Source organism: Bubalus bubalis, chromosome 20, assembly GCF_019923935.1.
Source record: "Bubalus bubalis isolate 160015118507 breed Murrah chromosome 20, NDDB_SH_1, whole genome shotgun sequence".
Taxonomy (NCBI): domain Eukaryota; kingdom Metazoa; phylum Chordata; class Mammalia; order Artiodactyla; family Bovidae; genus Bubalus; species Bubalus bubalis.
Window position 1 is genome coordinate 68,301,027 of NC_059176.1, and position 15,218 is coordinate 68,316,244.

Genomic DNA, 15,218 nt, shown 5'->3' on the forward strand with positions numbered 1-15,218 from the left:
GGCTGCTCCAAGAAGGAGCCAATGACCTGGGAGTCCTCCAGGAGCTGGGAGAATTCAGAGCCCCCAGGCTTCTTGGCAAGAGGAAAAGTCCATCTGCACTTATACATACTCAGGCAATCCCAGGAAGCCCTAAATTCATGACACATCTTGGGGCAGAGGAAGGACTACCATCCTTAGTGATCCAAAAAGCAGAAACTGCAAGCTGTTCCTGCCACATTTCTCGCAGGACTCTCTTGCACCTCCATTCACTGAATCACAGGCAGGGATTCTTCTAAGCTACAGTCATACCTGGCAACTTCTCCTGACAAGTAGAAGGAAAGCACAAGCATGCTTCAAATGTGCACCCAGGTTCTCGATGAATAATATCGGTGTCCATGGTTCCCTGGGGTAAAGCCTGCATCTGCTTCTGAACTACCTCGATCCCGTACGACTGGATACGTAGCTATAGCACAAAGGTAGGAAATTATCTTAAAGTTCCTATCAGTGTCTGTCTGTCTGAGTATGTGAGTGTGGCAGGGGATTTGATGTGGGTCTGTGTGTGTGTTCCAGTGTACCAAGAAGAATGTGCCTCAAGACTCTGGATGTGCCTCTGAAACTCCTTCCAGGTGTCTCCAGGACTCAGAGTCCCACTCCAAAGGCCTTGGTGTCTAAACATGCATGCCTTCACCACAGAACCCTGACTTCCTGCTGTCCAACAAAATGGCAGATGATGCCTGCCACTGTCCACAAGCTCCATGCAAAATTTCATCCTGAGGGGCTGTTGAAATAGGGCATGGGCTCATGATCTCTTCGACCCATGCCCTCTCACTATGAACATGAACCTGACTGCCCAAGGTCGCCTGGCAGAGCAACTGTGTGAATGCCATGTACCATGAGACATGTCAGCTAAAACTACAGCTCAGGTGTCCATGGTGACAAGACCCACCTCCTCCTGGATCAAGGAAACTTTCCCAAAGAAGGTCAAAAGTATTGGGAACATGACCCAGGGGCAGATATGGCCCACCATTCCTTAAAAGGGCAAAATAATTCAGGGCATGAGCCTCTTCCTGCCCAGTGAGTCTAATCACTCTCCGAGGCTCCACTGGAAAGTGCAAGATGGGACCTGGTCTTCCTCAGGTACCAGGATCCAGAGGTCACTCCCACAGAAACTGGGCCCCTTTGCTGGCCAGATAATACTCAGATCCACAGCCTGCAGGGCCCTGGGAACCAACCATACCCAGGAAAAACTCCTACAAATTGAACTCCTCCATCCACCCCCACTGTGACTCACCCATATCAGAAGCCACCAGATCTTCTGCTCACAAAGGGACATTTAGTACTCAGAAGACCAACAGGAAGAAGGCGGTCTTTGATTATGGTGACACCACGCCATTCTGCCCAGCATCCCTTCTCTGCTACACAAAACTATCAAGTGTTCACAGAACACCAAGCCTGCTTCCAGGAAGACTTGAGAAGAACTTCCAGGGAAAGACCTTTGTTGTGTGAAGTTTCCCACAACAGTGCCAGGGGAGTCACTTGCTACATCATGGAGGAAGCCTTGGTATGCCAACCAAAGACAAATCTCTAAAAACCACAGGACTCCAAGGTTGATACTTCTCTGCCAGGGTGGCAAACAACTGGGTGCCATCTGGGTGGTCCAGCTGCTCCCATCTTTAGGAACTCATACACCTAGCAAATACCAGGCCCAAAGGAAAAACAGATATGTGCAAAGATCTCATTTCTGCCCACATTAGCTGTCTGCGAGGCCTCGGTAAGTGGAATTCTTCAAGGCACCAAAGATATGCTTTGCGAGTCCTTCTGGCAGTGGGCCACCAAGGCCAAAAAGGTCACCTATCACCAAGCCTGCCAGGCACCAAAATGCCCTCTCCTCTGTACCCAGCCAAGGGCAGCTCCAAAAGGACCACAGTATGGAACACTGAAAACACAAAGACAGTGCCTGCAGCCTCAGCGGACAGGTAGTCCCAGGAAATCACACTGCACTTTTTCTCATCTGCACAACCATTCTGCTCTAGGCCTCTGGCCAACTTGGAGGAGGAATGCAAGGCTGGGACCACCGCACAGTCCACAGCAGCCTCTAAGACACAAGCATGTGACAGAAGATGCAACACAGGAACTGCCAAGGGCAGAAACGAGGCCTATTGCCTTTCACCCCACCACCATTTGACTAGGTTCCTGCAAACGCTACAGCCCACAGGGCACTCAAGAAATCTCACCAACCCAAAGGGCCTCAACAGCTAGGACCTCAGATCTGACCTGAGGCTCCAATAAGAAACTACAGAATCCTCCTCACTTTGGCTTCCACATCAACACAGCTCCAACTAGCGCACTTGCAGCAGGAACTGGGACAAAATGCACATTTTCAAGCTAAGAGCTCAACAGGCCTAGGCCAGGATCTATTCTGACTCCTAGCATCACTGGTCAGGCTAGACATCTCCTGTGAACTTCAGTGGTACTGACCTCAGACCTTGCACTTCAGGAAAACCGCATGAACATCTTACATAGCCCACACTCAGAAGGGAGCCTTGCAAACAGTGGTGATCCTGGTGATCCTCCTGCTCTATGCATGTATGCGACACAGTAAAAGCAGCCCTTACTGCTAATTAGCACACACTTAGCTCCAGGAGAGGCAATGTGCTGGAATTCACTGTTGGTGAGGAAATGGTAGTGAATTCTGACTCATTTTGTTCAGATGTTCCCAAGGAACACATATGAGAGTGTCATCATAGATACGAGCACACGCTGGCTTGCTGCCCACCTCAGCAGGGCAGGCAGAGCCAATCTCAGGAGGAGCCAGTGACCTAGGTGTCCTTCAGGAACCAGGGGAATTCAGAGGTCTAAGACTTCTCTGCAGAATGGTCACTTCATACATACAACTACTCAGGCAGTCCCAGGAAACCCTACATCCATGAAACATCTTGTGGTAAGAGAAGGTGCCATCCTCAGTGATCCAAAAAGCAGTGGCAGGAACCTGGGCCTGTGAACTTCTCGCCAGACTCCCTTGCATCTCGAGGTACTGTCTCATGTGCATGGCTTCTTGCCCTGGATGACAGACAGTCATACCCGAGAACTTCTCCTGACAAGTGGAGAGAAAGCAAAGGAACGCTTCAGATGTGTACCCGAGTTCTCACTGAACAATGCTGATGTCCATCGTTCCCTGGGGGAAGGCCTTTATCTGCTTAGCCAAATGTATTGATTCCCTACCTAGGACTGGATAAATAAGTGAGCATGAGTGCAGCAAAGTAGGTTCAAGAGCGAGTGGGTGTCTGTCTGACAGCGTGCATGGGTGGCAGGGCATGCGATGTGGGGTTGAGTGCATGTGTTCCAGCGTACCAACAAGGATGCACTCTTAGGATTTTGGATGGGCCTCGAACTCCTTCCAGCTATCTCCATGTCTCAAGAGACCCATGCAAAGGCCTCGCATGCCGTCTATACAGAGTGTGGACCTCCTACCCTCCCACAAAATGAAGTAGATGCTTGGCACCTTCCACAAACCCCATGCAAAATTTCACAGAGGGGCTGTTGACATCAGCTCTGGGTCCCCTATCTCCATGACCATTCCCTTTGACCAAAGCATAGGAATCAGACCAAGCAAGGTCGTGCTGCAGAGCAACTCTGTGAATGCCACAGAGCTTGAGACTACACCAGGAACTACTTCAGCTCAGGTGTCCTTGCCCACTAGTCCCAGCTCTACTTAGAGCAAGGAAATTTTCCATTAGAATGACAAATGTATGGTGAACTTGGCCCTGGGGCTGATGACCCACCATACCCTTGAAGAGCAAAAGAATTCAAGGCATGAGCCTCTTCCTGCCCAGTGAGTCCAATCACTCTCCAGGGACCCAATGGTAAGTGAAAGACAAGAGGTGCTCGTCCTCAGGTACCAACATCTAGGCGTCACTCCCAGAGAAACGGGGCCCCTTGCCTGGCCAGAATAGGTTAAGATCCACAGAGTACAGGCTCCTGGGTACTGACCACATCCTATGGGAAAAACTCCCATAAAGCAGGGCTTGGTTCAAATTGAACACTCCTGCCCCAAATAGCGACTCACCCACATCAGAAGCCTCCAGGGGCTCTGTTCACACAGTCAACCAGCACCCAACAACAGGAAAAAGGTGGGCCTTTGACTATGGTGACATCACGTCATTCCACCCTACATCTTGTGTCTGCCATGCAAGACCACCAAGTGCTCACAGATCACTAAGGTGGCTTCCAGGAAGACATCAGAAGACCTGCCAGCAGAAGACTTTGGATGTGCCAGGTCTCCCGCCATAGTGCCAGAGGAGCTGCTGGTGCCTACACTGAGGCAGCCTTGGTATGCCAACCAATGACCAATCTCTACCACAACATGGGCCTTCAAGGTTGATAATTCACTGCTGGGGTGGGGGGGCAGCGGTGAACACCTGGGTGGATCAGGGCCGACTAGCTGGCCCCAAATTTTGAGAAATCACACACCTTGCAAATTTCAGGCTGAGGGGCCAAATGGGGGCCAAGGCAATGTACGCACACCACATTACCACCCACGGGCTGCTTTTCAAGGCACCAAAGATACAAATGAAGAGTTCTTCTTCTGGCATCACACCACCAAGGCCACAAAGATCACTATCACCAAGCCTCCCAGGCACAAGCAACCCCCCCCTCCTCTGTACCCAGCTGAGGGCAACTCTAAAACAGTATGTATCACTAAAAACACAACAACAGTGCCTTCAGCCTCAGGGGACAGATTGTCCAAGGAAATCACACAGCACATTTCCCTACCTGCAAAACCATTTTGTTCTAGGCCTCTGGCCAACCTGCATGAGGAATGCAGGCCTGGGATCACTTCACAGTTCATGGCAACCTCCTAGACTCAAGCACTGTGATAGCAGTTGCAATTCAGGAACTGCCAAGGGCAGAAATGAGGCCTATTAACTTTCACAACTGCCACAGTTCCCCTAGGTCCCTGCAACATCTGCAGCCCACAGGGTACTCAGGAAGTTCACCAACACAAAGGGCCTCAATGGCAAGGGCCTCAGATCTGACCTGGGGCTCCAATCAGAAGCCACAGAAGCGTCCTTGTTTCAGATTCCACATCACCACTGACCCAACAAGCACACTTGCAGCAGTAACCAGGAAGAAATGAACATTTTCAAGCCAAAAGCTCAATTTTCCGAGGCCCGGATCTACTGTGACTCCTGCCACCACTGGACAAGCTGGATGCCTCTATGCTCCTCAGTGCCCTTCACCACAGACCTCGTATTCCAAGAGCCACCCCAACATCTGTACACGGCCCACCCTCAGATGGGAGCCTCGCAAATGGTGGTGACCTGGCTCCCCCATGTGTGTGTGTAACACAGTCGGAGATGCCCTCACTGCTAACCAGTCCCGCCCTTAACCCCAAGGGAGGCAACGTGCTGGACCTCAGTTTCGATGAGGAGACGGTAGTGAGTTCTCACTCATTTTGTTCAGATTTTCCAAGGAATGCATGTGAGGGTGTCATCATCGATCCGAGCACGTGCTGGCTTGCTGCCCACCTCCTCACGGCAGGCAGGGCCGCTCCCAGGAGGAGCCAGTGACCTGGGAGTCCTCCAGCAGCCGGGGGAACTTAGAGCCCCCAGGCTTCTCAGCAAGAGGAAAGGTCCCTCTATACATACAACCACTCAGGCAGTCCCAGGAAACCTGAAATTCATGACACGTTTTGGGGCAGGAGAAGCCGTACCATGCTCGGTGATCCAAAAAGCAGTGACAGCAACTTGGGTGGGCCACACTTCTTGCCGGACTCCCTTGCACCTTCAGACACTGCCTCACGGGTGGGGGTTCATCTCCTGGGTAATGGACAGTCATACCTGCCAACTTCACCTGACAAGTGGACAGAAAGCACAGGAATGCTTAAGATGTATACTTGGTCTCTCACTAATACTGATGCAAATGTTTCACTGGGGGAAGGCCTGTATCTGCAACCCAACTATATTGATCCTTTACAGACGACTGGTTACCTATCTTTCAAAAGAGTGCAGCAAATTAGGCTCAAGTGCATGTAGGTGTCTTTCTGACCAAGCGTGCAAGGGTGGCAGGGGATTCGATGTGAGGTTGAGTGCCTGCGTTCTGGTGTACCAATAAAAATGCATTCTCAGCATTTTGGGTGTGTGTCTGGAAATCTGTCCGGGTATCCAAGTCTCAGAGATGGCATGCAAAGGCCCTGCAGTCTGAACATGCGTGCCATCTCCATGGAGTCCTGACCTCCCATCATCCCAACTTGGCATCTTCCACAAGATCCATGGAAAATTTCACTGAGGGGCTGCTGACATAGGCTCAAGGCTCCCAATCTCCATGACCCATGATCTCTGACCAAAGCACAGAGACCTGACTGCCCAAGGTCACCTTGCAGAGAGTCTGTGTGAATGCCACATACCCTGAGACTACGTGAGCTACTACTATAGCTCAGGGGTCCTTGTCACAAGTCCCACCTCCTACCCTAACAAGAAAATTTTCCCAGACAACTGCACAGTAAGGTGAACTTGGCACTACAGCAGATATGGCCCACTGCACCCTCCAACAGCAAAGGAATTCAGGGCATGCGTATCTTCCTGCCAGTCAGTCCAATCAAAGTCCAGCCTCCACTGGAAACTGCAAGATGGAACCTGGTCATCCTCAGGTACCAGGAACCAGGGGTCACTCCCACAGAAACAGGATTCCTTTCCCGGCCAGATTATCCTCAAATCCACAGTCTGCAGGGCCCTGGGTACTGACCACACCCTAGAGAAAGCTCTCATAATACAGGGCTTGGTCCAAATTGAATTCATTATGCAACAAAGGGCGACTCACCTAAATCTGAAGCCTCCAGGGCCTTGGCTCACAGGGACAATGAGCATCCAGCAAGACCCACAGGAAGAAGGTGGGCAACACGACCAAGGGCTCACAGATCACCAAGGATGCTTTCAGGAAGACTTCAGAAGACCTGCCAGGGAAGACCGTGGATGTGCCAGGTCTCTGCCATAGTGCCATGGGAGCTGCTGTCTCCTACATTGAGGCAGCCTTGGTATGCCAACCAATGAGCAATCTCTATCACAACCGTGGTCCTCTAAGGTTGATGCTTCATTGCCAGGGGGGCAAACACATGGGCGCTATCAGGGCTGGCTGGCTGGCCCCAACCTTAGAGAATCTTGACAATTCCAGGCCGAAGGGACAAATGGCGGCCAAGGGGCATGTGTGTACACCACATAACTACCCACAGGGCTGGTTCCTTGGCCTCCTTATTGCAACTCTTCAAGGCACCAAAGATGCCCTTTGAGAGTCCTTCTACTAGCAGTGGGCCAACAAGGCCACAAAGGTCACCTTTCACCGAGCCTCCTAAGGACAAGCAATGCCCTGTCCTCTGTACCCAGCTGATGGCAGCTCCAAAAAGACCACACTGTATCACTGAAAACAGAACAACAGTGCCTGCAGCCTAAGCGGACATATCGTCCCCGTAAATCACACTGCACTTTTCCTCACCTGCACAAACATTCTTCTCTGGGTCTCTGGCCAACCTGCAGGAGGAATGCAGGCCTAGGACCACAGCACAGTCCATGGCAACCTCCAAGACTCAAGCATGTGACAGGAGCTGCAATTTAGGAACTGCCAAGGGCAGAAATGGGCCTATTAACTTTCACAACTGCCACCATTCCCCCAGGTCTCTGCAGCCACTGAAGCCCACATGGCACTCAGGAATCTCAGCAACCCAAAGGGCTGCAATGGCGAGGGCCTCAAATCTCACCTGGGGCTCCAATCAAAAACCACAGAAGGTTCATTGCTTTAGAATGGACATTACCAGAGCCCCAATTAGCGCATTTGCAGCAGGAATCAGGACTAAATGCACCTTTCCAAGCTAAGACGTCAACTGTCTGAGGATAGGATCTACTTCGACACCTACCACCACCGGACAAGCCAGATGGCTCTATGCTCCTCAGTGCCTTTACATGGACCTTGTATTCCAAGAGGGCCGCTAGAATATCTGTACATGGCCCACCCTCAGATGGGAGCCTCACAAATGGTGGTGACCTGGCTCCTCCAGCATATGTGTGACACAGTCAGAGATGCCCTCACTGCTAACCAGTCCCGCCCTTAACCCCAAGGGAGGCAACGTGCTGGACCTCAGTTTCGATGAGGAGACGGTAGTGAGTTCTCACTCATTTTGTTCAGATTTTCCAAGGAATGCATGTGAGGGTGTCATCATCGATCCAAGCACGTGCTGGCTTGCTGCCCACCTCCTCACGGCAGGCAGGGCCGCTCCCAGGAGGAGCCAGTGACCTGGGAGTCCTCCAGCAGCCGGGGGAACTTAGAGCCCCCAGGCTTCTCAGCAAGAGGAAAGGTCCCTCTATACATACAACCACTCAGGCAGTCCCAGGAAACCTGAAATTCATGACACGTTTTGGGGCAGGAGAAGCCGTACCGTGCTCGGTGATCCAAAAAGCAGTGGCAGCAACCTGTGCCCGCCACACTTCTCGCCGGACTCCCCTGCACCTCGAGTCACTGGCTCATTGGCACGGCTTCATCTCCTGGGTGATGGACAGTCATATTAGGCAACTTCACCTGACAAGGGGACAGAAAGCACAGGCAGGCTTCAGATGTGTACCCACCTTCTCGCTAAGCAGTATCAATGCCCATGGTTCCCTGAGGGAAGGGCTTTTCTGCTTCCCACCTGTAGTATCCCTTATGTACGACTGGACACCTATGTGTTGGCACGAGTGCAGAAAGTTAGGTTCATGTGACCGTGGATGTCTGTCTGTCTGAGTGTGGAAGTATGTAGGGGAATTTGATGTCGATCTGAGTACTTGTGTTCTAGTGTACCAATAAGAATGTGCTCTCAGGATTCTCGGTGTGCCTCTGAACTCTTTCCGTGTATTTCCGTGTCTCAGAGCCCCTGTGCAAAAGCCTTGGTGTCTGAACACGCACGTCATCTCCATGGAGACCTGAACTCCCACCCTCCCACAAAATCGGGGATGACGCCTGTGACCTTCCTCCAACACCGTGCAAAATTACACCAAGGGGTTGACATAGGCTCTGGGCTCTCGATCTACATGACCCATGCCGTCTGACCAAAGCACAAGAACCTGACTGCCCAACGTTCCCTTTCGGAGCATCTGTGTGAATGTCCCTTATGCTGAGACTACCCCAGCTACTATTACAGCTCAGGTGTCCTTGCCATAAGTCCTACCTCCTCCCTGAACAAGGCAACTTTACAGAGAAGGCCTACAGTGTGGTTAACTTGGCCTTGGGCCAGATACAGCCCACAATACCCGCACAGAGCAAAAGAATACAGGGCATGCACCTCTTCCTGTCCAATCAGTCCGGGCTCTGCTGGAAAGTGCAAGACAAAAGGTGGTCATCCTTAGGTACTAGGATCGAGGGGTCACTCCCACAGAAACAGGGCCCCTTTCCTGGTCAGATTATCCTCATCCACAGCCTGCAGGGCCCTGGGTACCAACCACAACCCAGAGAAAAATCCAATAAAGCAAGTTCATTTCAGTTCAGTCGCTCAGTCATGACTCTTTGCAACCCCATGAACCGCAGCACGCCACAACTCGTTTTCCATCACCAACTCCCAGAGTCCACCCAAACCTACGTCCATTGAATCAGTGATGCCATCCAACTATCTCATCCTCTGTCATCTCCTTCTCCTCCAGCCCTCAATCTTTCCCAGCATCAGGGTCATTTCCAATAACTCAGCTCTTACCATCAGGTGGCAAAAGGATTGGAGTTTCAGCTTCACATCAGCCCTTCCAATGAACACCCTGGACTGATCTCCTTTATGATGGACTGGTTAGATCTCCTTGGAGTCCAAGGGACTCTCAAGAGTCTTCTCCAACACCACAGTTCAAAAGCATCAATTTTCAGCACTCAGATTTCTTTATAATCCAACTCTCACATACATACATGACCACTGGAAAAACCATAGCCTTGATGAGACGGACCTTTGTTGGTAAAGTAATGTCTCTGCTTTTTAATATGCTGTCTAGGTTGGTCATAACTTTCCTTCCAAGGAGTAAGCGTCTTTTAATTTCATGGCTGCAATCACTATCTGCTGTGATTTTGGGGCCCCAAAAAATAAAGTCTGACACTGTTTCCCCATCTACCTGCTATGAAGTGATGGTACTGGATGCCATGATCTTAGTTTTCTCAATGTTGAGCTTTAAGCAAACTTTTTCACTCGCCTCTTTCACTTTCATCAAGAGGCTTTTTAGTTCTTTTTCACTTTCTGCCATAAGGGTGGTGTCATCTGCATATCTGAGGTTATTGATATTTCTCCCGGCAATCTTGATTCCAGCTTGTGTTTCCTCCAGCCCAGTGTTTCTCATGATGTACTCTGCTTATAAGTTAAATAAGTGGGTGACAATATACAGCCTTGATATACTCCTTTCCTATTTGGAACCAGTCTGTTGCTCCATGCCTAGTTCTAACTGCTGCTTCCTGACCTGCATATAGATTTCCTAAGAGGCAGGTCAGGTGGTCTGGTATTTCCATCTCTTTCAGAATTTTCCCACAGTTTATTGTGATCCACACAGTCAAACGCTTTGGCATGGTCAATAAAGCAGAAATAGATGTTTTTCTGGAACTCTCTTGCTTTTTCCATGATCCACCAACTGTTAGCAATTTGATCTCTGGTTCCTCTGCCTTTTCTAAAACCAGCTTGAACATCTGGAAGTTCATGGTTCACGTACTGCTGAAGCCTGGCTTGGAGAATTTTGAGCATTACTTTACTAGCATGTGAGATGAGTGCAACTGTGAGGTAGTCTGAGCATTCTTTGGCATTGCCTTTCTTTGGGACTGGAATGAAAACTGACCTTTTCCAGTCCTGTGGTCACTGCTGAGTTTTCCAAATTTGCTGGCATATTGACTGCAGCACTTTCACAGCATCATCTTTCAGGATTTGAAATAGCTCAACTGGAATTCCATAACCTCCACAAAGCAAGACTTGGTCCAAATTAAACTCCTCCTGCCCCCAGGGGTCACTCACCCACATCAGAAGCCTCCAGGGGCTTTACTCACACAGGGACAATCAGCACTCAGCAAGACCCATAGGAAGAAGGTGGCTTTGATTATTGCAACACCATGCCATTCCACCTGGCAGCTTGTCTCTACCATGCAAGACCACCAAGCGCTCACAGATCACTAAGGCTGCTTCCAGGAAGACTCCAGAAAAACAGGCAGGGGAAGATCTTGGATTTGCCAGGTTTCCCACCATCATGTGTGGGGAGCCAATGGCTACTACACTGAAGCAGCTTGGTATGCCAACCAATGCCAGATCTCTACCACAACCATGGTCTTCCAAGGGTGATATGTCACTGCCAGGGTGGTGAACACCTGGGTGGGATCCGGGCCATCTTGCTGGCCCCATTCTTCAGGAACCCATACACCTTGCAAATTCCAGTCCCAAGGGCTAAAGGGGGGGGGTGCCAATGGGCATGTGCACATATCTTATTACCACCCAGAGGGCTGGCTCCTAGGCTTAGTTATTGCAGCTCTTCAAGGTACCAAAGATGCAGTTTGAAAGACCTTTTTCTGGCATCAGGCCACCAAGGCCACAAAGGTCACTATCATCGACCCTCCCAAGCACCAGCAATGCCCTGTCCTCTGTACCCAGCCACAATCAGCTCCAAAAGGACCACACTGTATCACTGAAAACAGAACAACAGTGCCTGCAGCCTCAGCGGACATATCCTAGGAAATCACACTGCACTTTTCCTCACCTGCACAAACATTCTTCTCTGGGCCTCTGGCCAACCTGCAGTAGAAATGCAGGCCTAAGACCACAGAATAGTCCATGGCGACGTCCAAGACTCAAGCATGTGACAGGAGTTGCAATTCAGGAACTGCTAAGGGCAGAAATGGGGCCTATTAACTTTCACAAGTGCCACCTTTTCCCTACGTCTCTGCAGCCGCTGCAGCCCACAAAGCACTCAGGAATCTCAGCAACCCAAAGGGCCGCAATGGCAAGGGCCTCAGATCTGACCTGGGGCTCCAATCACAAACCACAGAAGCTTCCTTGCTTCAGAATCGACAACACCAGAGCCCCAGTTAGTGCACTTGCTGCATGAACTGGGAGGAAACACACATTTCTGAGTCAAGAGCTCAAGAGCTGAGCCAGGATTTACTGTGACTCCTGCCACCACTGGACAAGCTGGATGCCTCTATGCTCCTCAGTGCCCTGCACCACGGACCTCGAATTCCAAGAGCCACTCCAACATCTGTACACGGCTCACCCTCAGACGGGAGCCTCGCAAATGGTGGTGACCTGGCTCCTCCATGCGTGTGTGTGACACAGTCGGAGATACCCTCACTGCTAACCAGTCCCACCCTTAACCCCAAGGGAGGCAACGTGCTGGACCTCAGTTTCGATGAGGAGACGGTAGTGAGTTCTCACTCATTTTGTTCAGATTTTCCAAGGAATGCATGTGAGGGTGTCATCATCGATCCGAGCACGTGCTGGCTTGCTGCCTACCTCCACAGGGCAGGCAGGGCCGCTCCCAGGAGGAGCCAGTGACATGGGAGTCCTCCAGCAGCCAGGGGACTCAGATCCCCCAGGCTTCTCAGCAAGAGGAACTGTCCCTCCATATGTACAGTCACTCAGGCAGTCCCAGGAAACCTGAAATCCATGACATGTCTTGAGGCAGGGGAAGGCGTACCATGTGCTTGGTGATTCCAAAAGAACTGGCAGCAACCTGGGTCCACCACACTTCTCATCAGACTCCCCTGCACCTCGATTCACCGCCTCATTGGCGGGGCTTCGTCTCCTGGGTGACGGACAGTCATGCCTGGCAACTTCACCTGACAAGGAGACAAAAAGGACAGGCAGGCTTCAGATGTGTACCTGGTCTCTCACTGAGTGAGATCAATGCTCATGCTTCATGGGGGAAGGCCTCTATCTCCAAGCCAAGTGTATTGATCCTATATAGACAACTGGATACCTATCTGTCAAAAGAGTGCAGTTATTAGGTTCTAGTGCCTGTGGGTGTATGTCCAACTGATCAGGGGGCCGTGAAATTTGATGTGGACCTGAGTGCCTGCGTTCTGGCATACCAAAAAGGATGCACTCTCGGTATTTTAGGGCTGCCTCGGAAACTCCTTCTGGGTGTCTCCAGGTCTCAGAGCCTGCGTGCAAAGGCCTTGGTGTCTGAACACACATCCCGTCTCAATGGAGCCCTGACCTCCCACACACAAAATGGGGGATGATGCTTGGCACCTTCCTCCAGCCCCATGCAAAATTTCACTGAGGAGCTATATACATAGGTTCTGGGCTCCGAATCTCCATGCCCCATGCATTCTGGAGAAAGCACAGGGACCTGACCACCCAAGGTTGCCTTGCAGAGCAACTGTGTGAATGCCACGCACCCTGAGACTACCCCAGCTACTACTACAGCTCAGGGGTCCTTGTCACAAGTCCTACCTCCTACCCTAATAAGGAAACTTTCCCATAAAACCACATAGTATGGTGAACTTGCTGGGGCAGATATGGCCCACCACGCCCTTGAAGAACAAAATAATTCAGGGCATGCATTTCTTCCTGCACAGTCAGTTCAATCACTGTCCAGCCTCTGCTGGAAAGTGCAAGATGGGCTCTGGTCTTCCTGAGGTACCAGGATTCAAGGGTCACTCCCACAGAAATGGGACCCCTTTCCTGGCCAGATTATCCTCAGATCCACAGCGTGCAGGGCCCTGGGTACTGACTGCACCCTACAGAAAGCTTCCAAAACGCAGGGCTTCGTCCAAATTGAACTCCTCCTGACCCAAAAGATGACTCACCCATATCAGAAGCCTCCAGGGCCTCAGCACACACAGGGACAATGAGCACCCAGCAAGACCCACAGGAGAAGGTGGGCTTTGACTAGGGCGACATCACGCCTTTCTGCCACGTCTCAGCTATGCAACATGACCGAGGGCTCATAGATCACCAAGGTGGCTTTCAGGAAGACTTCAGAAGACCTGCCAGGGGAAGACCTTGGATGTGCCAGGTTTCTGCCATAGTGCCAGGGGAGCTGCTTGCTCCTACAATGAGGCAGCGCTGGTATGCCAACCAATGACCAATCTCTACCACAACCATGGACCTCCAAGGTTGATGCTTCATTGCCAGGGTGGAGAACACCTGGGTGTCATCAGGGCTGTCTGCTTGACCCCAACCTTTAAGAACTCACACACTTTGTTAATTTCAGGGTCAGGGCCCAAATGGCGGCCAAGGGGCATGTGCCCACACTGCATTACCACCCACAGGGCTGGCTCCTTGGCTTCTGTTACTGCGACTCTTCAAGGCACCAAAGATACATTTGGAGAGTCCTTCTACTGGCAGCTGGTCACCAAGGCCACAGAGGTCACCTATCACCGAGCCTCCCAAGCACCAGCAACGCCCTCTCCTTTGTACCAGCCAAGGACAGCTCCAAAAGGACCACAGTATGTATCACTGAAAAAACAACATTGCCTGCAGCCTCAGCAGACATATGGTCCGAGGAAATCATACTGTACTTTTCCTCACCTGCACAACCATTCTGCTCTAGGCCTCTGGCCAACCTGCAGGAGAAATGCAGGCCTGGGATCACTTCATAGTCCATGGAGGCCTCCAAGACTCAAGCACTGTGACAGCAGTTGCAATTCAGGAACTTCCAAGGGCAGAAACAAGGCCTATTGCCTTGCACAACTGCCACCGTTCCCCTAGGAACCTGCAACTGCTGCAGGCCAGAGGGCACACAGGAATCTCACCAACTCAAAGGGCCCCAACAGTGAGTGCCTCAGATCTGACCTGGGGTGCCAATCAGAAGCCACAGAAGCATCCTTGTTTCAGATTCCACATCACCACTGACCCAACAAGCACACTTGCAGCAGTAACCAGGAAGAAATGAACATTTTCAAGCCAAAAGCTCAATTGTACGAGACCAGGATCTACTGCGACTCCTGCCACCACTGGACAAGCTGGATGCCTCTATGCTCCTCAGTGCCCTTCACCACGGACCTCGCATTCCAAGAGCTGCTCCAACATCTGTACACGGCCCACCCTCAGATGGGAGCCTCGCAAATGGTGGTGACCTGGCTCCTCCATGCGTGTGTGTGACACAGTCGGAGATGCCTTCACTGCTAACCAGTCCCACCCTTAACCCCAAGGGAGGCAACGTGCTGGACCTCAGTTTCGATGAGGAGACGGTAGTGAGTTCTCACTCATTTTGTTCAGATTTTCCAAGGAATGCATGTGAGGGTGTCATCATCGATCCGAGCACGTG

At 51.2% G+C, this 15,218-nt stretch overlaps 1 long non-coding RNA gene and 5 other non-coding genes across 8 annotated transcripts in view; all 6 read right to left on the reverse strand.

The window, feature by feature from the left end:
• Positions 1-15,218, reverse strand: part of LOC102402392 — an 85,998-nt gene that overhangs the window by 2,292 nt on the left and 68,488 nt on the right. For all 3 annotated transcript variants that reach the window (XR_006640360.1, XR_006640358.1, XR_006640359.1), the window contains 4 exons: positions 13,756-13,935; positions 12,639-12,780; positions 8,405-8,510; positions 5,693-5,832 (listed from right to left, as the gene is read on the reverse strand). This is a non-coding gene — a long non-coding RNA (uncharacterized LOC102402392). The remainder of the gene's footprint in view (positions 1-5,692; positions 5,833-8,404; positions 8,511-12,638; positions 12,781-13,755; positions 13,936-15,218) is intronic.
• LOC112580974 lies at positions 2,637-2,730 on the reverse strand. The gene has a single exon (XR_003105430.1). It is a non-coding gene; the product is annotated as a small nucleolar RNA SNORD116 (small nucleolar RNA).
• On the reverse strand, positions 5,390-5,482 carry LOC112580960. Its single transcript, XR_003105417.1, has one exon. It is a non-coding gene; the product is annotated as a small nucleolar RNA SNORD116 (small nucleolar RNA).
• LOC112580961 lies at positions 8,102-8,194 on the reverse strand. The gene has a single exon (XR_003105418.1). It is a non-coding gene; the product is annotated as a small nucleolar RNA SNORD116 (small nucleolar RNA).
• On the reverse strand, positions 12,337-12,429 carry LOC112580962. Its single transcript, XR_003105419.1, has one exon. It is a non-coding gene; the product is annotated as a small nucleolar RNA SNORD116 (small nucleolar RNA).
• LOC112580963 lies at positions 15,117-15,209 on the reverse strand. Its single transcript, XR_003105420.1, has one exon. It is a non-coding gene; the product is annotated as a small nucleolar RNA SNORD116 (small nucleolar RNA).